The sequence below is a fragment of the Oryctolagus cuniculus genome, chromosome 1 (assembly GCF_964237555.1).
Source record: "Oryctolagus cuniculus chromosome 1, mOryCun1.1, whole genome shotgun sequence".
Lineage (NCBI taxonomy): Eukaryota > Metazoa > Chordata > Mammalia > Lagomorpha > Leporidae > Oryctolagus > Oryctolagus cuniculus.
This window is the reverse complement of record NC_091432.1, coordinates 169,431,829-169,454,231: the sequence shown is the minus strand read 5'-3', so window position 1 is coordinate 169,454,231 and position 22,403 is coordinate 169,431,829. Positions and strand designations below refer to the sequence as shown.

At 45.5% G+C, this 22,403-nt stretch overlaps 1 protein-coding gene across 6 annotated transcripts in view; it reads right to left on the bottom strand.

The window, feature by feature from the left end:
• Positions 1 to 15,922, bottom strand: part of KDM4C (lysine demethylase 4C) — a 350,839-nt gene extending 334,917 nt beyond the window's left edge. For 2 of the 6 annotated variants that reach the window (XM_051858178.2, XM_051858187.2), the window contains exon 1: positions 15,676 to 15,921. The gene's annotated coding sequence lies outside the window, so the exon portion shown is untranslated. Of the gene's footprint in view, positions 1 to 15,675 lie in introns of all 6 variants that reach the window. The other 4 variants (XR_011379937.1, XM_051858176.2, XM_070051918.1 and 1 more) reach the window with 4 other exon arrangements.
• Positions 15,923 to 22,403: the final 6,481 nt, after the last annotated feature.

Genomic DNA, 22,403 nt, shown 5'->3' with positions numbered 1-22,403 from the left:
AAAGTGCAGACAATAAAGAATTATCAAGCACCAAAATGCCCTCTATGGCCTAGAGGAACTCTACATTTAGTCAACAATGTTCCCAGCAGTATTTTGAACAGCTAAAAACTGAAAACAACTTATATGTCAATCTACAGAAGAATCAATACACCAAAATATATTTACCCAATGAAATTATATATCACTGAAAATTAACAAATCATATCATTACTAGAAATACAGATAAATCTCAGAAAGTCTAGGGCAATACAAAACATATCCATTTTCACATCTAAAAACGTTCAATCTATTCAAGGAAAAGTACATGCAAAATAAATTAATTTTTTAATATTTATTTATTTGCTTGAAAGGGAGAGTCAGAGTCAGAGAGAGAGAGAGAGAGATCTTCCATCTGCTTTCACTCCCCAAATGGCTCCAACTGCTGGAGCTGTGCTGATCTGAAGCCAGGATCCAGGAGCTCCTTCTGGGCCTCCCACGCGGGTGCTAGGGCCTAAGCACTAGGACCATCCTCTACTGCTTTCCCAGGCCAGAGCAAAGAGTTGGATTGGAAGTGGAGCAGCAGGGACTCAGTGGCGTCATATGGGATGCCAGCACTGCAGGTGGCAGCTTTACCCACTATGCCACAGCACTGGCCCCCCTCCAATTGTTTTTTAATATTTATTTTCACCTACTTGAAAGGCGGAATGACAGAGACAGAAAGAAACAGAAATCTTCCATTCACCAGTTCACTCCTTCAAAGGCCCTCAATCAGCTAACACTGGACCAGGACAACCCCCAAAAAGCCCAGAATTCCATGTGGGTAGCAGGGAATCAAGCATTGAGCACCATCTGGTGCCTCCCAGGATGCATTAACAGGAAACTTAATCTGAAGCAGAGTAGCCAGGACTTGAACCAGTTCTACAATATGGGATGTAGGTGTCGCAAACAGCAGCATTGGACCACAATGCCTACCCCAAATTCATTTTTTTAAAGCAAGGAAATAACACAACAATCTGGACAGCCAAACAGGCAAGATGGATGAGACAGAAAAGCAACACAGGAACAGGCATTTAGCCTGCCAGTTAAGATGTTAATTGGGATATCTACATACACGTTCCCATGTTCCCTATCAGAGGCCTGGGTTCAAGTCCCAGCTCCACTATTGCAGCTTCCAGCTAACAAGCAGCCAGGAGGCAGCAAGTCACCTCCTTGAGGCCCTGCCACCCACATGGAACACCTAGATTGCTTTCCCATCTCCCAACTTTGGCTCTGGCCCAGCCTCAACTGTTGCTGGCATTTGGAGAGTGAACCAACAGAGGAAAGCTCACTTTCTGTCTCTGTTTTTCCACCTGTTGACTGTTCTCTCTCTTTTGCATGCCTCAAGCATTACGTAGAATCTTTAAGATAAAATAACCAATAAAAATGATATATTTGAAAAAAATACCTTAAATTATACCAAGATTTTTTCTTAAACTATCCTGAGACCACTTAAGATAAAGAATCCTGTATGCCAATCACCTTTTTTGTCAATTCTATATTTTCACATATTAAATTCATCTAAAGCAAGACAAATGTGCATGTTCCATGAATACCAACATTGGACTATAAAATATGTTTTTGCATTGTATTTTACGATACTATTTTAATTAAAACATCTAGGGTTAGGTTATGCCTTTGTAATGAAACCCTTAAAATGGAAATAATTTGCCTCGGTCTACTTCCCTTAATCTTACTCTAACATACAATCAATACAACAACTATAAATACTTACAAATTTACAGAATGAATGGGTAATCAAGTGAGGCTCCTCCAGTAAAGTACCTTTAACTTTTAAATAATCAGGAATTACAATATCAACAATGGCATTAACAATTAAAAGGTAACCTGTGGTAGGAAATCATTTGTACACTGACTTCAAAAATAATCTTTACATATGATCCATGTACCTTACCAACATCTTTTGGTCTAGTATGAAATCTTGACATACATGTATGATTAACATCAGAGGGGAAGAAAATTTACAAACACCACTTCTAAAGAAATGTGTCAGCCTAGGAAGTGGTTTGTAACAGTTCATAAAAAACAATTTCTCTCATGCCAATCCAGGAAAATATCATGTCAGATGTCATAATCAAATCTACCAACGGTGCAGAGAAGAAAAAAAAGAGGCTCTAAGTATAAATGCAGACACAGTAGCAAATCATCTTTTGGAAAAAAAGTTGACAGTGAAAAATTAAATAAATTCTAAAGTAATATATCTACTGCATTTAGAGAGTACTTGACATACAGTAATCACAAGGCAGAAACATTAACATAGCATTAGGTTTTATTTTTTAAACTAGGAAAATGCTCACTAAAAATGACCATTATTTTCTTCACTACTGGATTCATCTTCCAACCTTATTATTTTAAATTTGAAGCCAAAAGTAATCTCTAAAGCAAAAATCAGTCAAGCTAAGTGTCAGACTTTCAACAAGTTATGAATATAAAATTATTTTTAAAACATGCAAGTTAACTGTGTTAATGAGAGATGCCCAGCCACTACATGAAGAGATTCAAAGGAGAAATTCTGGGAGGCTGCACTGTGGTGTAGCAGATACACGCTGCCACCTGCAGTGCTGGCATCCCATATGGGCGCCAGTTCAAGTCCTGGCTGCTCCACTTCCGATCCAGCTCCCTGTTAAAGTGTTTGGGAAAGAAGCAGAGGACAGCCCAAATAATTGGGGCAGGGCCACTCATGTAGGTTACTCAGTTCAAAGCTCCTGACTTTGGCCTAGCCCAGTCCCAGTTAATGCAGTTGCTTGGGGGAGTGAACCAGCTGATGGAAGCTTGCTCACGCATACTAGCGCTCTCGCACGGGCATACGCACTCTCTTGTGTGTGTGTCTGTCACTCTACCTGAATACACAAATACAATTGGGATATAAGCCTAAAGTAAGGCCGGCACCGCGGCTCAATAAGCTAATCCTCCGCCTTGCAGCGCCGGCACACAGGGTTCTAGTCCCGGTCGGGGCGCCGGATTCTGTCCCGGTTGCCCCTCTTCCAGGCCAGCTCTCTGCTGTGGCCAGGGAGTGCAGTGGAGGATGGCCCAAGTGCTTGGGCCCTGCACCCGCATGGTAGACCAGGAGAAGCACCTGGCTCCTGGCTTTGGATCAGTGTGGTACGCCAGCCGCAGCGCACTGGCTGCAGCGGCCATTGGATGGTGAACCAACGGCACTATCCACTCTGCCTGTCAAAAAAATAAAAATAAAAAAATATAAAAAAAACTATTCTGATACTCTGGCTTCTCTTCAGATCTTATAAATCTTTCACCTTTTACTAAAAACTAGTCTGAAATCAACATTTGAGACTGTAGCATACTTAAAAGACCTGAATCTAAGAAAATGCACTGCATCATTCCAGACTGTAGCTTCACTACAAAGAACATTAATTAGTAAAAGTTATGAAATGTAAAAGGTGTACGCATTGGTAATGTAGCAATGCTAATTTCCTGATTTTGATAAATATACTGTGATTCTGTAGGATACTGTCTGTTCAAAATACACACTAAAGTACCGAAGGTGATGGGGCATGAAGACAACTTACTTTTCAAGGAAATAAGTAACCATAACTGCATTTTTTCTAAAACTGAGATCAACCTAGATTTAAAAAAAAATAATAATAATACAAAGCAGGACCGGCACTGACATAACAGGCAAAGCTACCCCACCCGCCAGCATCCCATAAGGATGCCAGTTTGAATTCTGGCTTCTCTACTTTCAATTCGGCTCCCTGCTGATGCACCTGGAAAAGTGGCAGAAGATAGCCCAAGTGTTTGCGTCCCTGCATCTATGTGGGAAACCCAGTTGAAACTCCTAACTTCGGCCTGGCAGAGCCCTGCCCATTGTAGCCATTTGGGGAGAGTACCAGTGGATGGAAGATCTATGTCTCCTCTCTAACTCTGCTTTTCAAATAAATAAAATAAATCTTAAAATAATAAGTACAGGTATGACAGAGCAAGCGTTTGGCCTGAGCAGTTAAGCCAGCAATTGGGACACCTACATCTCATTATGGAGTACTTAGGCTCAAGTCCCAGCTCTGCTCCCAACATCCTGCTAATGTACACCATGGGAGGCAGTGGTAATGGTCCAAAAAGCTGGGTTTCTGAGCCAGGGTTGTGGCACAGTGTTAAGCCGCCTGTGACACTGGATCCCATATCAAAGTACCAGTTCAAGTCCCAGCTGCTCTGTTTCCAATCGAGTTCCCTGTTACTGTGTCTGGAAAAGCAGCAGAAAATGACCCAAGTACTTGGACTCCTGCACCCACATAAGAGATCTGGATGGAGTTCCAGGCTCCTGGTTTCAGCGTGACCCAGACAGGACCAGCACAGACATGTAGGGAGTGAAACAACAGATGGTAGATCACTTTATCTCTATCTCTACCTCTACCTCTAGATGACACTCTGCCTTTGAAATAAACTAACTAAACCTTTGCCGGGGGGGGGGGGGGGGGGGGGCTTAGTTCTTGCCACTCATGTGAGACCTGGATTTAGTTCCTAGCTCTTGGCTTCAGTCTGGCTCAGCCCTGGCCATTGTAAGCATTTGGGGAGTGCACCAGCAGATGGGAAATCTGTCTCTGCCTCACTCTTTCATTTAAAAAAATTTAAAATAAAAATAAGGCCGGCACCCCGGCTCACTAGGCTAATCCTCCGCCTTGCGGCGCTGGCACACCGGGATCTAGTCCCGATCGGGGCGCTGGATTCTGTCCCGGTTGCCCCTCTTCCAGGCCAGCTCTCTGCTGTGGCCAGGGAGTGCAGTGGAGGATGGCCCAAGTGCTTGGGCCCTGCACACCATGGGAGACCAGGAGAAGCACCTGGCTCCTGCCTTTGGATCAACGCAGTGCACCGGCCGCAGCGTGCCAGCCGTGGCGGCCATTGGAGGGTGAACCAACGGCAAAGGAAGACCTTTCTCTCTGTCTCTCTCTCTCTCTCAGTGTCCACTCTGCCTGTCAAAATAAATAAATAAACTGTAAACCTGCCTGCAATGCCGGCATCCCATGTGGGCACCGGTTCAAGTCTCAGCTGCTCCACTTCCGATCCAGCTCTCTGCTATGAAAGATGCCCCTGCACCCACATGGGAGACCTGGAAGAAGCTCCAAGTTCCTATCCTCAGATCAGATCAGCTCAGCTCTGACCACTGCATCCATATGGGGAGAGAACCAGCAAATGGAAGACATCTCTCCCTTCCCCCCACCCCCGCACCCTCCCTCTCTCTCTCTCTATAACTCTGCCTTTCAAATAAATAAAAATAAGTAAATAAAACTATAGAAAATTCTAGAAGAAACTAACAATGGCCAGAGGGAAGAGAGAGCTAGCAGCCTGAAGGCTAAAGGTTTGAACATGTATCTTTACCCTTTTGTTTCCTGAATTTTTGTATCTGGTTATATACCTTGCATTGCCACTCAAAAATAATAAATAGGGATAGGCATTATGGCACAGTGGATTAAACCCCTACTTGAGACACCCACATCCCATAAATGAGTGCCAGTTCAAATCCTAGCTACTCTACTGATCCAGCTTCCTGCTAATGCGTCCTGTGGAGGCAGCAAATGATGGCAAATATCTGGACCCCTTGCCATTCATGTGAAAGAACCAAGAGTTACAGGCTCTCAGCTTTTCAGCCTGCCCCAACCCTGGATGTTGTGGACATTTGGGAAGTAGACCAACAGATGGAAGATTATTTTGTGTGTGTGTGTGTATCTTTCTGTCACTTCACCTTTCAAGCAGAAAACAAATAAGTAAATATTTTTAAATAACAAATGTCTATAAATAAAATATTTTAAAATTATCAAAGGGCCAGTGCTGTGGTGCAGCGGGTTAATCCTCCCTCTGCCTGCGGCGCCAGCATCCCATAAGGGCGCCAGTTCTAGTCCCAGCTGCTCCTCTTCCAATCCAGCTCTCTACTATGGCCTGGGAAAACAGTAGAAGATGGCCCAAGTCCTTGGGCCCCTGCATCCATGTGGGAGACCTGGAAGAAGCTCCTGGCTCCTGGATTTGGATCGGCGCAGCTCTGGCCGTTGCGGCCATTTGGGGAGTGAACCAGCGGACGAAAGACCTCTCTATCTCTCCCTCTCACTGTCTGCAACTCTACCTCTCAAATAAATAATAAAGTTCAAGGGAAGTGGAATTAAAAGTTACATTTATTAAAAAACAAAATAAAAATTATCAGAAGATAAACAAATCTGCCTATCTCAAATCCAGATTTTCTTTGCTAATGAAAGTTGCCTGAATGTTATAGCCAAAGTATCAGTGAAGTATCCAAATTTCAGTCAAAGATTCCATTTGAAATTTTTTAAAGGTTTTTTTTTTTAATTTTTAAGGTACTCTTGAAATTTAAACAGATGGAGGGCCAGCGTCGACACCAGCATCTTCTGTTGGCACCGGTTCCAGTCTTGGATGTTCCACTTATGATCCAGCTCCTTGCTAAGGCTCCTGGGAAAAGCAGTGAATGATAGCCCGCATGCTTGGACCCCTGCACCCATGTGGCTCCTGGCTTCAGCATGGCCCAGCCCTAGCCATTTCAGCCATTTGGAGAGTGAAACCAGGAGATGGATAATTTCTTTCTTTCTCTCTCTCTTTCGCTCGCTCTCTCTCTCTCTCTCTCTGTAACGCTGGCTTTCAAAGCAACAAATCTTTATTTTTAAAAAGTTAACATTTTCAAATGATTCTAAATATTCTTCCAAGTTATGATTATCACAGCAGGTATTCAGTTATAACAGCCCTTTTTGCTAAGCACTTAAGTTATTTCTAATGTTTATGTAGAAAAACAATTTTAAGAGATTAATAGTTCATGGTGGGGTAAAATAGTACACAGCCTTCCTTCCAGGAGTTTGGTAAGTGAACAATTATAAGAATCACAGATCTAATGATCTAGTCAATGTGGCACCCTAATTCAGCCAGGCTCCTAATTCATCTGTTTCCAAATACTTACTGGCCTGGCTTCGTCCATTATCATTTTTGGAATTTTGATCTGTAACAAATTGAGAAAACAAAACTAATGAGAGGCCAGCACTGAAATTCAGTGACTGACCACATACCTGAAATGAGCTCAAGAGTACAGGCTATCAGTGGACCAGAGAAATCTGCAACTTAAGACTTAACTGAGAGTCAGGTTTAGATTTTTCTCAACCTGACCTTCGCAAACCTCCTTTAGGGTACTAAGGGTGAAACATAACTTCCATGTGACTTCTATGTAAGAGCAGCAACAGGTAGTTCTTGTAATGAAGCGGAAGGGTCCTGGCATTCATAGTTATGTTTGTACTTCCAATCAGTGAACACTGAGAAAATAGCCGATTGTTTCACTGGAGGCTGATGGAAATGAGGCGTTTTTCTTGAATTGCTTCAGAGCTGTGCTGTTCAAACTGCAATCCTATCCAAAGCAGTGGATTATCACAATATTTTTATAATATGTGATGAAAAAAAAAAAATATTAGAGCAGAGCACAGGTGGAAAAGTATTGCTTTGCAGACTCATAGAATGGCAAACGCCCAAAACAGCACTCCAGCCTCAGAATCCACACTTGGGGCATTTGCATCTGGCTAAAAGGCCCATGAGAGTCTCACAGGCATGGAAAGCCACGACAAGGTGGCAAAAACAAACTAAATGAAAGATCCTGGTGAACAAGACCCCAGAGGAAGGAACAGGCCATCACGGAGGGAGGCACCTTTCTCCGAAGGGAGGAAGGAACCTCCACTGTGATACGGCCTTGACTAAACAAGTTCAGAGTTGGTGAACTCAAGGGGCTTCCATAGCCTCAACAGCTCATAGCAAGAGTCTCGGGTGATTGCTGACGTCATGAATAAGGGTGCCAATTGTTAAATCTACAACGGGAGTCACTGGGTACAGGCCCCCACATAGGATCTCTGTCCTTAATGTGCTCTACTATGAAACTTAAAAACAACACTACTAGTCAAACAATACCCTATACCTTGTGCAGTTGTGTGAGGGCAGCCTGTTGAAATCCTTGCTTAGTGTATACTAAGTTGTTCTTCTGTATATGAAGGTAATTGAAAATGAAACTCGATGAAGGGCGGGATGAGAGAGGGAGTGGGAGAGGGGAGGGCCGTGGGAGGGAGGGAGGTTGGGGGGAAAGCCACAACAATACAAAAGTTGCACTTTGTAAATTCACATTTATTAAATAATAAAAATAATTAAAAAAAGAAAAAAGTATTGCTTTGTAAAATTTTCATTCCAGCTTTAAGTATGCATTATGTATTAATTACGATAGTTAAAATATATTTTTACACTTTAGAAACACATAATCACATAAACACAATTATAAATTGGGCTAGGTGTTAAAGAGTAGGGAATTAAAACAGATTATCATTAAGGAAAAGGATTTAGATTAGGGGAGGGGCAACAGGTGAGGTTTCCCAGAGGAAATACATGAGGATGCTTCAAAACGTTCATGGCAGGCCGGCACCCAAGACACAGGTTAATCCTCCGCCTGCAGTGCCAGCATCCCTTATGGGTGCCGGTTCTAGTCCCAGCTGCTCCCCTCCCGATCCAGCTCTCTGCTATGGTCTGGGAAAGCAGAAGATGGCACAAGTCCTCGGGCCCCTGCACCTGCATGGGAGACCAGGAAGAAGCTCCTGGCTCCTGGCTTCGGATGGGCACAGCTCTGGCAGTTGTGGCCAACTGGGGAGTGAACTAGTGGAGGGAAGACCTTTCTGTCTGTCTCTTCCTCTCACTGTCTGTAACTCTACCTCTCAAATCTCTAAAAAAAAAGTTCATGAAAAAACTACGCATGGATTTCTAAAAATTTTTGCATCCAAATCAACTTCTTTTAGACCCATTTTCCACAAACTTTTTGAAGTCCTCTCTACATTCAGGTAGAGACAGGAAAGATAAGTGGGAAGGTGGAAAATGGTAGAAGTCAGCCTAGCAAGAAAACAACATTCTTGGGAAAGGCCTATAACAGCATGCAAGAAAGAAAAGTCAATGGTAGGACTATCTAGAAATGGCCAGGGTGGGGGAGCTTAAGATAGGAACAGATATTACAGGAATTTTAAGGACAAGGGGAATTAGTCTATTTGCATTTGAAAAGATCTTCAACTAAAACAGAGATTGCAAACTGACTGGGGTGGAAATTGAGATGCTGCCCTAGAGGTGAAGATGAGCACACTGATCCCCCATCTGTATTTCCAAAGCAGCAGTGATAAGGTGTGAACTTTTTTGGGATAACTGGTGGATTTCCAGAGGAATATCAAAACAGTCTGAGTTATGTGAGAAATCTCAGAGAAGCAGAGCTGAGAGGAAAGCTCATAATTCTGTTTGCTCTAGTTAACAAGCAGATATGATAAATTTATACCTGGACCTAAATGGAGATATCAAAGAAATTATTAACAAAGGGCTTTTTAAAAAAAGATTTACTTATTTATTTGAAAAACAGTTACAGGGCCGGCGTTGTGGCGCAGCAAGTTAAAGCCCTGGCCTGAGATGCCAGCATCCCATGCGGGCGCCAGTTCTAATCCTGGCAGCTCCGCTTCTGATCCAGCTCTCCATGGCGTGGGAAAGCAGTGGAAGATGGCCCAAGTCCTTGGTCCCCTTGCATCCGTGTGGGAGACCCGGAAGAAGCTCCTGGCTCCTGCCTTCGGATCAGCGCTGCTCCAGCCTTTGCGGCCACCTGGGGAGTGAACCGGCAGATGGAGGACCTCTCTGTCTCTGCCTCTCTCTGTAACTGTCTTTCAAATAAAATAAATCTTAAAAAAAAAAGGGGGGTGGGGGGACTGGCGCTACGGCTCACTAGGCTAATCCTCTGCCTTGCGACATCGGCACACCGGGTTCTAGTCCCAGTCGGGGCACCGGCTTCTGTCCTGGTTGCCCCTCTTCCAGGCCAGCTCTCTGCTGTGGCCAGGGAGTACAGTGGAGGATGGCCCAAGTCCTTGGGCCCTGCACCCCATGGGAGACCAGGATAAGTACCTGGCTCCTGCCATCGGATCAGCGCGGTGCGCCGGCCATTAGAGGTTGAACCAACGGCAAAAGGAAGACCTTTCTCTCTCTGTCTCTCTCTCACTGCCCACTCTGCCTGTCAAAAAAAAGGGAGGGGGGGGGGGCAAAGAGAGAAGTCTTCCATCACCTGGTTCACTCCCCAAATGGCTAAAACGGCCAGAAGTGGGCCGATGGAAAACCAGGAGCTTCTTCCAGGTCTCCATGCAGGTGCAGGGGCCCAAGGACTTGAGCCATCCTCTACTCCTTTCCCAGGCCTTAGCAAAGAGCTGGATTGGAAGTGGAGCATCCGGGCCCAGAACCGGCGCCCACATGGGATGCCAGCACTGCAGGCAGCAGCTTTACCCACTATGCCAAAGCGCAGGCCCCTCTCCCTTATTCTTTTTCAAGGCCTCTTTGACTGAAGGAACTTTCATCTCCACCTTTAATGCTTTGCCCAGCCTGTCTCCTTCCCACTAAGCTTTCTCCCTGGTTCCAGGATGGGCTTAGTATCCTACTCATTTTTATTTCTTCCAAAACTACTGCCCTGATCTGCATATCTCTGCCTGGTAAATTCCATCCCATCCTTTAGAAAGCTCAGCTTTCACCTCTTCAAGTGAACTGCCTCAATCTTGCACGCAGGCCACAGCAGCATTCTGTAACCTCCTTCAGTCTTAAATAATCGTGCCACTACTGTGTATCGCTCTTCCCTCCCCACTCGTGCACAAAGTTCTACACAAAAATATTGACAGCAGTTAGTTATTTCTGAGTATTGGATTGGGTTAATTTTTTTCTTTGTGTTTATGTGCATTTCCTGAATTTTCTTTTATGAATCAGTATTATTCAAAATACATGTTAGAAAATCTGGAAAACAGGAGAGGATAAAGGAAGAAGAAAAATTAGTTATTGCCACTTTCATTTTGGTGAATTTCCTTCTAACACTTTTTGTTTTGTTTTAGTAACCTAAATGAGGTTTTAGTATAACTTCAGTATCAAACTTTTGTTAATTTTGAATCTTAAATCACTCAGACATCTAGGAAACAGTGAAGATATTTATCAGTGGTTTCCTAGTATTGATATTAAGCTGATTCCCAGAGAATAGGATCTAGCATCTAAAACTACAGAGTATGCTGAATAACTCATTTTTTTTTCCTGAGAAATGTCCTGAGCAGTACGTTTGTGTGTTTCATGGTGCAGATATTTCCCTGGCTTGGTTGCTTATTATTTGCACAATTTATTTTTGCTGGTTTTTTTATTATTCGTATATTTCCTCAGTAGGCTAATAATTATTGTGTGCTATCACTGGGTTAAAGGTGGCATGTGAATATGATAGACTGGTGACTTCCTACTATTTCATGAAAGTCGATTATTTGAAGGCTGCGTTATACTGTACACAGTGGCTTCAGCTGTTACACTATGCTAATGCATAGTCTTTAAAATTCTAGATTCTTCTGGGTTTGCATTTCTTATATATTATTGTGAGTGGATATTTAAGGATTTTTTGACAGGCAGAGTTAGAGAGAGAAAGTTATAGACAGTGAGAGAGAGAGAAAGGTCTTCCTTCCATTGGTTCACCCCCCTAAAGGCCGCTGCGTAGATCACCAGGTGCTTCCTCCTGGTCTCCCATGCGGGTGCAGGGCCCAAGCACTTGGGCCATCCTCCCCTGCACTCCCGGGCCACAGCAGAGAGCTGGACTAGAAGAGGGGCAACCAGGACAGAATCCAGTGCCCCAACTGGGACTGGAACCCAGGGTACCCGCGCCGCAGGTGTAGGATTAGCCAAGTGAGCCACGGCACCGGTGACTAGAAAGTGTTATTAAAGCCCCTTTGCAGGGCCGGCTGGGTGGTATATAGGGCAAAGCCGCCACCTTAAATGCCAGTATCCCATCCCATATGGGTGCTGGTTTGAGTCCCGGCTGTTCCACTTCCAGTCCAGCTCTCTGCTCCGGCGTGGGAGATGCAGAAAAAGCTCCTGGCTCCTGGCTTCAGATCGGCAGCTCAGGCCATTGCAGCCAACTGGGGAGTGAACCTGCAGATGGAAGACCTCTCTCTCTCTGCCTCTCCTTCTCTATGTTAACTGACTGTCAAATAAATAAATAAATCTTTAAAATTAAATAAAAAAATACTAAGGGAGATAGGCTCCTTAAAGGCATTATTCTATGTTAGGCCAGGATTAAGCGTCTCCAATATTATCAGGAATTTCCAAAGGGTAGGGACAGGGACAGTAGGAGTGCACAGAGATTCTATAAGGACTGAGGGAATCACAGACAATGAGCCAAATTTAAATTTACATTTTAGGCTCACAAAACCTTCTGCATTGGCAGGGATTTGAGAGGTGAGAAATCTGTATCAGAATGGGGAGTTAGGGGAAAAGCACTAAATATTAACAGTTTTTTTAAAGATTGGAAGACCTGCATTAGGATATTGGAACACTCCTGTATTATCATTATACCCATGACAGGTATAGAATAAACGACTAACAAGAAAATAACCACGAACCTTATGAAGAGTACTCTAACACAAAGAGATGATCTTACTAATATACAGAAAAATAAAATAAGGCAATAGCCACAGGACAAAATCCCACAGAAAATTCTGGTCTCTAGGAGTGCATATGGTAGATAATGGAGCAGGGAAAGGCCAACAAAACCCTCCACGGCCTAGCCCTAGCGAGACACATTCCCTCAAGAATAGCTATCCCTCTGTGCGCATTTATTCATTCAAAAGACATTTGGGGACTGGCACTGTGGCCCATCAGGTTAGGCCACCTTCTGTGATGCTGGCATCCCTTATGAGTCCTGGCTTCTCCATTTCCACTCCAGCTCCCTGGTTTGTGGGACTGGGAAAGCAGTGGAAAACGGTGGTATACTTGGCCCCAACACCCACGAGGGAGATCCAGATAGCTGCTGGCTTTGAATTTTCCCAGACCCAGCCACTGTAGCCTTGGAGGGAATGAACCAGCATATGAAAGATCTCTTTCTTTGTCTCTTCTCTTTCACTCTTTCACTAAAATAAATCTAAAAAAAAAAAAAAAAAAAAAAGGCAGGTATTGTGGTCTATGTGAGTTAGGCCACCACCTGCAGTGCCTGCATCCCACATGACTGCTCCACTTCAGATCCAGCTCCCTGCTAATGTGACAGGGAAAGCAGAAGAGGACATCCCAAGTGCTTGGGCTCCTGCCCCTGCCTTCTGTTTCACCCAGCCTTAGCTGTTGCAGCCATTTGGGGAGTGAACCAGCAATGGAAGACACCTCTCTCTGCCTCTGCCTCTCTGTAATTTTGCATTCCAGATAAATTAATCTTTAAAAAAAAAAAAAAGAAACTAAAGACATTTCATTCAGCAATTCCATGACTAGATATATATCTAAAAAGTAAACAAATGTTCACACAAAAACTAGTTCACAAGTACTCACAGCAGCATTATCTATAATAGCCCAGAAATGAATTCAAATATCCATCAACTGATTAATGAACAAAAAGTGATATCCATACAATGTGCTTACTCAGATATAAAAAGGAATGAAGTACTGATACAGGGTGCAACACAAATGGACCTTAAAAAAATATTATGCTGAGTGAAAAAAGCCTGTCGCAAGACCACATAATATGTAATTCTAGTTTTATGCAATGTCCAGCACAGGCACATCTATTGAGATGGAAAGCAGATTAATGGTTGCCCTGTAGGGAGGGGAGGGAATTAGAGGGAAATGGGCAAAGACAGCCAATAGGAACAGGGTTTCATTTAGGTGTGGCAAAAATATTCTAAAATTGATTGTGGGGATGGCAACACAACCCTATCCACTCACTAGCTGCAACTCAATACAGGTGATATTTCTAAAAAGAGAGAAAAAGACATTTCTAACACCTTAGGCTAAATTACCTGACTCAGGTAAATTATACAACAAAGGGAGGGAGGGGGAATGTCCTCAAGTGTTGGTCATTTTATTAGAGAAGAAAAGCCAGTCAAGAGGCAATTACAAAACAATGGGAAAAAGAAAGGCAAGGAGTCACTGACTGAACCCCAGGTGCACTTAACTTAGCCCTGGGCAATTTACTGAAGGGATGGTAGGAGAGTTCAACTTATAAGATTTTTAATCCTTCAATTGAAATTTAAGTCAAAGGAATTTTCTTTAAATATCTGTTCAGTTTCTGAAAAATCTTCATTCTTGTGAACTCTTAAGAAGCATCTGTGTGTGTACATGTTTAAAACATTTATCTTTTAAAAAGCAACTGACAGTTAACGAAACAAGTCTCTGAATTAAATTTTATTGTATTGCCAAGTTTGCAGGGCGCTATAAAGATTATGTGCAGACTTTCCAGAACACTAAAATTGGAAGAAAGCGGGCCTCCCAAAAATACTAAACCCTAACAACTGTGTAACACATTCCAAAACCAAGCACAGAGGTTGCAAAGAGAACACCAAGGTAGGAAAACTTGAGTGGTGATCGCAAAGTAGAACCCACTGCTACATAACAAAAAGGAACCTTTAAAAATTAAAGTCACTAATTTTCAACCACAACAATTCGAAATTAGAATATCAGCAGCCGCTGCCCACAGAAACAGTGAAGCCAAGCTCCCCCGGATTAAAAAAAAAAAAAAAAAAAAAAAAAAAAAAAAAAAAAAACTAAAATTAGAAATCGCGATCTCAAACGGGTGAAATAAGGCAAAGTTTGGTGCGAACCTAAATGGACCCAGCCTACTGGAAACTTGCGCCAGGCTAAGGGTGAACCGACTGCAATTCTAACCTTCAATTCCTAGCTCTTGGTTGATAAATCGCCTAGCGAGGGGGAGTTGTACCAAGTGCAAAAAGAAGTTTGTCTGGTCTGCTCTGGCTGGAGGAACCTGAGAAAATCCCTCCGGGGTTCGCGCACAGCCAAAGGCAGCAACGCAGGCTCGCACCGCGCAGCCAAAGGGCACGCTGGCCCCTAGTCCACGGGGAAAGCATTGTAAGCGAACCCTACTGGCTTCACTGCTGACCACCGAGCACCTTCAAGCTCCAGCCCGCGGAGCCCGAGTTCGCCTGGCTTCCTCCTCCACATCCCCACCCCCGCCACATCCTGTGCCTGGCAGTCCACGCGCCCCGCTGCAACTCGCATTAATTAAGCACCCAATGTCTACACCGCATCGTGGCTCCTGTAGGCACTGCAGGAAGAAATGGCCCCATACTGGAGCCAAGAAAAACCAAGACAGCTGCGAAGGATGAGAACGAACCCGATACGAAAGGCTGCAGGCCACTAGTGCGACGGGTGGTCTGGAGAAGAGAGCCCTCCACCCCGCGGGCCATGACAGTCTCGGGGCACGGAGGGCCCTCGAGGGGCGCACCAGGCCCGGCCTTCCCGGACTCCGCCGTGGACCCGGCCCGGAAAGCAAAGGAAAGGAGTCAGGATTCCCAGACCACCCGCGTGCTCCTCAGCTCCAAGCAGTGCGACCCCGACTCCGGTTCCCGGGAGCACGACGAGCGCGGGCACCGAATCCCCCGTGAGGGCCGGAGCGGGCTGTCACTGGCTCCCAGGGGCTCCCCTGTGATCAGGGCCCGCCGCCCCCAGCCACCCGTCCCCAGCATGACAGACGCAGCGATCCCGGACGGAGCGGAGCGGAGCGTCTCTGCCCCGGCGCCTCGGCTCCCGCGGACGCCCGCACCCCCGCTGCCCGGCGCAGAGCGGAGCAGTGCCGGGAAGACCGCCCGGGCCCCTCCCCCCGCTGCCCGCGTCCCCAGTCTCCCGAAAAGCGGTTACCTGGCGCGCGGGCGGGGGCGAGGACACAATCCAGAGGAGGAGGGTGTGAAGGAGGACGGTGGCCTCCGGCCCGGGGAGATTTGGGAAATTTGGTAGACTTGTTCCGCACTGGGTGACAGCTGTTCGCTGCGCACGCGCACAGCGCCCCAGGCGCCCGATCCCTCCGCCGCTCCTCACCCTCCCGTCGAGGGGGTGGGCGGGAGGCGGAGGTGAAAGCACGCGCACAGCGCAGGCTGGCTCTCCCGGCGCGAGGGCGCGCGCGCGGCGTCACGTGACCACTGGGCCCCAGCACTTAATGAGTCACGTGAGCGCCACACAACTTAAAGGTGCCGGGCACTTTCTGGCTTTAGGGTCAATGTTCCACGGTAGGATTAAATTGGCTGTGGCGCGGCTTTTTCTCTGGAAACGGATATGTCTCCTTCTTTCCAGAGGAATAAGATACTTGAACAGAAGGGAGGACAGGTGCACAGAATCTTGCCCGGAAGAACCTACTGGGTTTCCCACAGGGCTGGACCCGAAGTAGTTCACGCGCCACACGTCGTCCTGGGCTCCGACTCCGGCCTATGGGCGGCCGCCGGCGAGCGAACGTCAGAGCGGCGTTGCCATGGGTGGGGCCTCGGGATGGCCAGCCGAGCCCGGTGAGGAAGTCAGAGCGAGTCAGGCGAGTAGTGACTCTGCCCTGTGCCTTTCTGTGCACCCCGCTGCTGGGGACTCTGAGCTTCCTTCCCACCTTGAGAGACCCTGAGTGGGCGTAGCGCCCACGGGTCCCCGCCCCTCACCAAGCAACTCTCCAGCAGGAGACCGTGTTGTTTAGCCTCCGGAAGCGAAACTGCCCTGCGCTGAAGTCACCTATGCGTAACAAGCCCAGCCCCGCGCAGGTGTGCGCGTTAGACTGGAGGGTCCCCAGAGTGGCCTGAATTAGAGTAACTGGAAGTGCAGGTGTCTCCGGGCTCCTGAGAAATAAGTTAGCCCCTACAAACTTTTTGCTTCTGCTCTCAAACTCTGCTTCCTTTAAGGATTGTGTGATACAAGAAGAAACCACACAAACCTAAACCCTTTGTACTGCCACAGAGGGCTAAGCACCAGATGTCTTGCAGACCGGAACAGTTTTGTTTGTTTGTTTTTTTTTTCTTGAGTTTCTACAGTTCCCAGCTAGCTCCCTAATGTTTCCCCTAACGACTTTTTCAGCTAAGAAAGATTGGCAGATCTTTACACCAGTAAGCAAAATTGAGCTGTATGATATGCTGACCTTTTGGTTACAATATACTGGTTTCAGTTTATTTAAAAAATATCTCAACAAGTTCACTTACCATGTTTAACTCTTGAACTGTTTTCTCTCTGCAAGAAGCATTGTAAGGACTGATTGAGGGCCGGTGCAGTGGCACAGCAGGGAAAGCCACTGCCTGCATTGCCAGCATCCCATATGGAAGCCAGTTTGAGTCCCTGCTGCTCCACTTCCAATCCAGCTCTCTGCTGTGGCCAGGGAGTGCAGCGGAGGATGGCCCAAGTCCTTGGGCCCCTGCACCCACATGGGAGACTGGGAAGAAGCTCCTGGCTCCTGGCTTCAGATTTGCGCAGCTCCAGCTGTTGTGGCCAATTGGGGAGTAAACCGGCAGATGGAAGACTTTTTCTCCCTCTGCCTCTCTTTGTGTAACTCCAACTTTCAACTAAATAAATAAATCTTAAAAAAAAAAAAAAAGACAATGAGAAAGACAAATCTAAATTGGATAAAATGGCAAAGGCAGATAAAGCACGCTATGATCAGGAAATGAAGGATTATGGATCAGCTAAGGAAGGCAAGAAAAAGATAACTCTAGGCTGGCGCCGCGGCTCCCTAGGCTAATCCTCCGCCTTGTGGCGCTGGCACACCGGGTTCTAGTCCCGGTCGGGGCGCCGGATTCTGTCCCGGTTGCCCCTCTTCCAGGACAGCTCTCTGCTGTGGCCCAGGAGTGCAGTGGAGGATGGCCCAAGTGCTTGGGCCCTGCACCCCATGGGAGACCAGGAGAAGTACCTGGCTCCTGGCTTTGGATCAGTGTGGTGCGCCGGCCACAGCGCGCCGGCCGCGGTGGCCATTGGAGGGTGAACCAATGGCAAAGGAAGACCTTTCTCTCTCTCTCTCTCTCTCTCACTGTCCACTCTGCCTGTCAAAAAGAAAGAAAGAAAGAAAGAAAAAGATAATCCTAATGCCCATAAGAAACCACCATCTGGACTCTTCTTATTCTGTTCAGAATTCCACCACAAGATCAAATCTACAAACCCTGGCATCTCCATTGGACTCTACCTTTCGAAAAAGTAAATCAATTTTTTAAAAGGATTTATTTATTTAAATGAAAGAGTTACAGAGAGAGAGAGAACAGACAGAGAAAGATCTTCCAACAGCTGGTTCACTCCCCAAATGGCTGCAACAGCCAGGGCTGTGCTAAGCCAAAGCCAGGAGCCAGGAGTGCCTTCCAGGTTTCCCAGGTGGGTAAAGGGGCTCCAGCATTTGGGCCATCCTCCACTGCGTTCCCAGGTATATTAGCAGGGAGCTAGAATTGGGATGCTGGCATGGCGGACAGCAGCTGAACCTGCTGTTCCACAGCACCAGCCCCAAAAAATCAATTTTGGAGGCCAGCATTGTGTATACTGAGTCAAGCTGCCCCTATGACACTGGCATCCCATGTGTACCTGGGTTCATTCCAGCAGCTCCACTTCCATTGCAGCTCCCTGCTAATTTGCCTGGAAAAGTAGGGGAAGATGGCCCAAGTGGTTGGGCCACTGCCTCCAACATGGAAGACCCAATTGAAGCTCCTGGTTTTGGCCTGGCCTAGTCATAACTGTTGACGCCATTTGCAAAATGAACCAGCAAATGGAAGATATCTCTCTCTCCTTTTCTCTCTGTAACTCTGTTTTTCAAACAAGTAAGTAAATCTTAAAATAAATAATAATCCTTATAGCAATGAATTTGCATATATATATATATATATATACACACACACACACGAATTACTTCTTTAAAAAAAAAAAAGCTGGGGTAGATGTGGAGTAACTTGAGTGACAGTGAAAAGCAGCCGTACATCATTAAGGTGGCAAAGCTAAAGCAGATGTTGCTGACTGCAAGCATAAAAGAACATTTGATGGTAAAAACAGTCCTGCCAACATTGCCCAGAAAAGGTAAAAGAGGAAGAGAAAACCAATGAGGAGGAAGATGAGAAGGAGGAGAAGAAGGAGCAGGAGGAGGAATAAAAGCTTCGCTCTCTTGGGGCTGGCACTGTGGTGTAGTAAGTAAAGTCACTGCCTGCAGTGCTGACATTCAATATGGGCGCCAGTTTGAGACCCAGCTGTTGCACTTCCAATCCAGCTCTCTGCTATGGCCTGGGGAAGCAGTGGAAGATGGCCCAAGTCCTTGGGCCTCTTCACCCACATGGGAGACCCAGAAGAAGCTCCTGGCTCCTGGCTTCGGATCGGCGCAGTCCTGGCCATTGTGGCCATCTGGGGAGTGAACCAGTGGATGGAAGGCCTCTCTCTCTGTAACTCTGCCTTTCAAATAAATGAATCTTAAAAAAAATTTTTTTAAATAAAAAAAAACACTTTGTCTTCTTTGGCAGTGCTATGATTGGCACATTAGGTTTAATTACAAAATTAGATACAAGCATAATGTAGTGTCTCAAAGCACTCTAGACATTGTCAGTGGTTTGCATGATGTGCCCATGGGTATCTGCATCATCCTGAAACTGTGTCAAAGTTGTACATATTTCCAAATATGTTTAAAATGAAAAGGCACTCTCATGTTCTCACTCTGTGCACTTTGCTGTTGTGGTAACACAGCATTTCAAGATGTGTCTAGCATTTCATTATATTTGTAGGGCAGTGTTAACTCTGGTTACTGGCTAGAGATTCTAAGTTATTGAGTGCACATAGCTACATTGATAAAAAGCAAAACAATGGAGACCAACTCATGTTCCTTGTGTGACACTGAGGCGGTGGAGAAGATGCCTTTGCAGATGCCATAGTCAAGGTGTGCACTGCGTGGCTGGACCCCTTGACTCTGTAGTGGGCATTCATTTCTCTTCAGGTTGTCTTGTTTTTTTATATAATGACATAGCATTTAAAGGAGGAGACAGCAGCTATGAGAAAGGCTTTTTTTTTTTAAGTATGGTAGTTTTTAAACTGTTTTTAAACAAAACTATAGACCTCTTCAGTGTCAGCAAAATGAAGTGCCATTGCCATCAATGAAAGTTCAAGAACCTTCTGTACTTGAACACACTGCAACATTCTCGATTTTTTGTATCTTTAGAATGCTCAAATGTTTCTGAAGTTAAATAAGCAGTACTACATTTAAAAAAAAAAAAAAAAACCTGTAAAGCACCGTGTCAATCCATTAAATGCTTCACAGTCTTAGAAATTAAAGGGAGTTCTCCCTCTCGCGCTCTCTCTCTTTCTCCTCTCTGTGTCTGGTCTCTGCTTTTCAAATAAATAAATAAATCTTAAGTGCTTGGGCCCTTGTACCCATACTGGAGACTGATAAGAAACTCCTGGCTCCTGGTTTCTGCCTGGGCCACCCCTGGCCTTTGCAGCCATTTGGGAAGTGAACCAGCAGTTTGAAGATTCTCTCTCTACTTTTCTCTATCTCTCTTTCAAATAAATAATTTTTTTAAAGGAAATTAAAGTGAATCTACTAGAAAATCACAGGATTCGTGGCACAGAGGACAGCATGTGTCCCTAATGTGTCAAAATACCACCATACTATGAGTTACAATGAATATTAACATTTTACTCAAATTAGATTAACTTACTTAGATCTAATTTTATGTATTTATTTATTTAAAAGATTTATTTATTTATTTGAAATTATTTGAAAGTCAGAATTACACAGAGAGGAGAGGCAGAGAGAGAGAGGTCTTCCATCTACTGGTTCACTCCCCAATTGGCTGCAATGGCTGGAGCTGTGCCGATCTGAAGACAGGAGCCAGGAGCTTCTTCTGGTTCTCCCACGCGAGTACAGGGGCCCATGAACTTGGGCCATCTTCTACTGCTTTCTCAGGCCATAGCAGAGAGCTGGATTAGAAGTGCAACAGCTGGGTCTCAAACTGGCGCCTATACGGGGTGCCAGGTGGCGACCCCATTAGATCTAATTTTAAAATTTCAGACCGGCGCTGCGGCTCAATAGGCTAATCCTCCACCTGCGGCACCGGCACACTGGATGCTAGTCCAAGTCGGGGCTCCGGATTCTGTCCCGGTTGCCCCTCTTCCAGTCCAGCTCTCTGCTGTGGCCAGGGAGTGCAGTGGAGGATGGCCCAAGTCCTTGGGCCCTGCACCGGCATGGGAGACCAGAACAACCTGGCTCCTGGCTTCAGATCAGCTGCGGCGGCCACTGGAGGGTGAACCAATGGCAAAAGGAAGACCTTTCTCTCTGTCTCTGTCTCTCTCTCTCTCTCTCTCTCTCTCTCTCTCACTGTCCACTCTGCCTGTCAAAAAGAAAAAAAAAATTTCAATTGCACTAAGGTGAAGGCTATATAATGGGATGCATAGATTTCCCTGGTAGCTTACATGTAATGTGATCTACATAAAAAGATCTCCTGAGAGACAATGCATATAGATTTCTTAAAGTATTTATGATGAAACAAATTGATATACTACTAAGAAATATACAATTTTGAGTACAATGAAGTCTATTACACTTCTACAATTATAAAGAATTGAATGATAATAATACACATTAACTCATTAATGTTATTTTTATCACATATATATTAGTTACACAGGCATAAAACAGACCAATAACTGGTATTTAGATAATGTTAAAGGATCGCAAATGGATACTATAGCAAGTACCTTACAAGATGGGGAACCTTGTACTTGTCCTCTGTGACTGTTCTGAGGCTCAGGTCAATTTATTACTCACCTGAATTACTGATCTCTCTGCCTCCCATGGATTCTCCACTCACCCTCTCCACAAGCCAAAATTATACTCCAAATAGTGTAAAATGGATCATGATGACACCCAAATGAAACACTGCATTATCAAATATTTTCAGTATTTTCCACTAGGAGTCTCAACGGCCAAGGAGATACAGTGGCCCAAGTTGTGGGGTAGACTTTGAAGGGATCCAAATCTTCTGTGTAATATAAAAAAATTCAGTGTTTGCATATTCTTTTTTTTTCTTTTTTTTCTTTTTTTTTCTTTTTCTTTTTTTTTTTTTGACAGGCAGAGTGGACAGTGAGAGAGAGACAAAAAGAAAGGTCTTCCTTTTGCCGTTGGTTCACCCTCCAATGGCCGCTGCGGCCGGCGCGCTGTGGCCGGCGCACCACACTGATCCGATGGCAGGAGCCAGGTACTTCTCCTGGTCTCCCATGGTGTGCAGGGCCCAAGCACTTGGGCCATCCTCCACTGCACTCCCTGGCCACAGCAGAGAGCTGGCCTGGAAGAGGGGCAACCGCGACAGAATCCGGCACCCTGACCGGGACTAGAACCTGGTGTGCCGGCGCCGCAAGGTGGAGGATTAGCCTAGTGAGCCGCGGTGCCGGCTTGCATATTCTTATATAAGGGGCAGGGGGAGGTGGCAGGGGTTGAGAGGCAAAGAGACAGAGCTGGTTGACTCCCCAAATATTTACAACAGTACTTTATCATGAAACTGAGAGTCAGGCAAGCCTCCAGGTCTCCCACATGGGTGGAAGGAGTTCTCACAACTTACTTGCACCACCACCACTGCCTGCCAGGGTCTGCATTACCAGGAAGCTGGAATCAG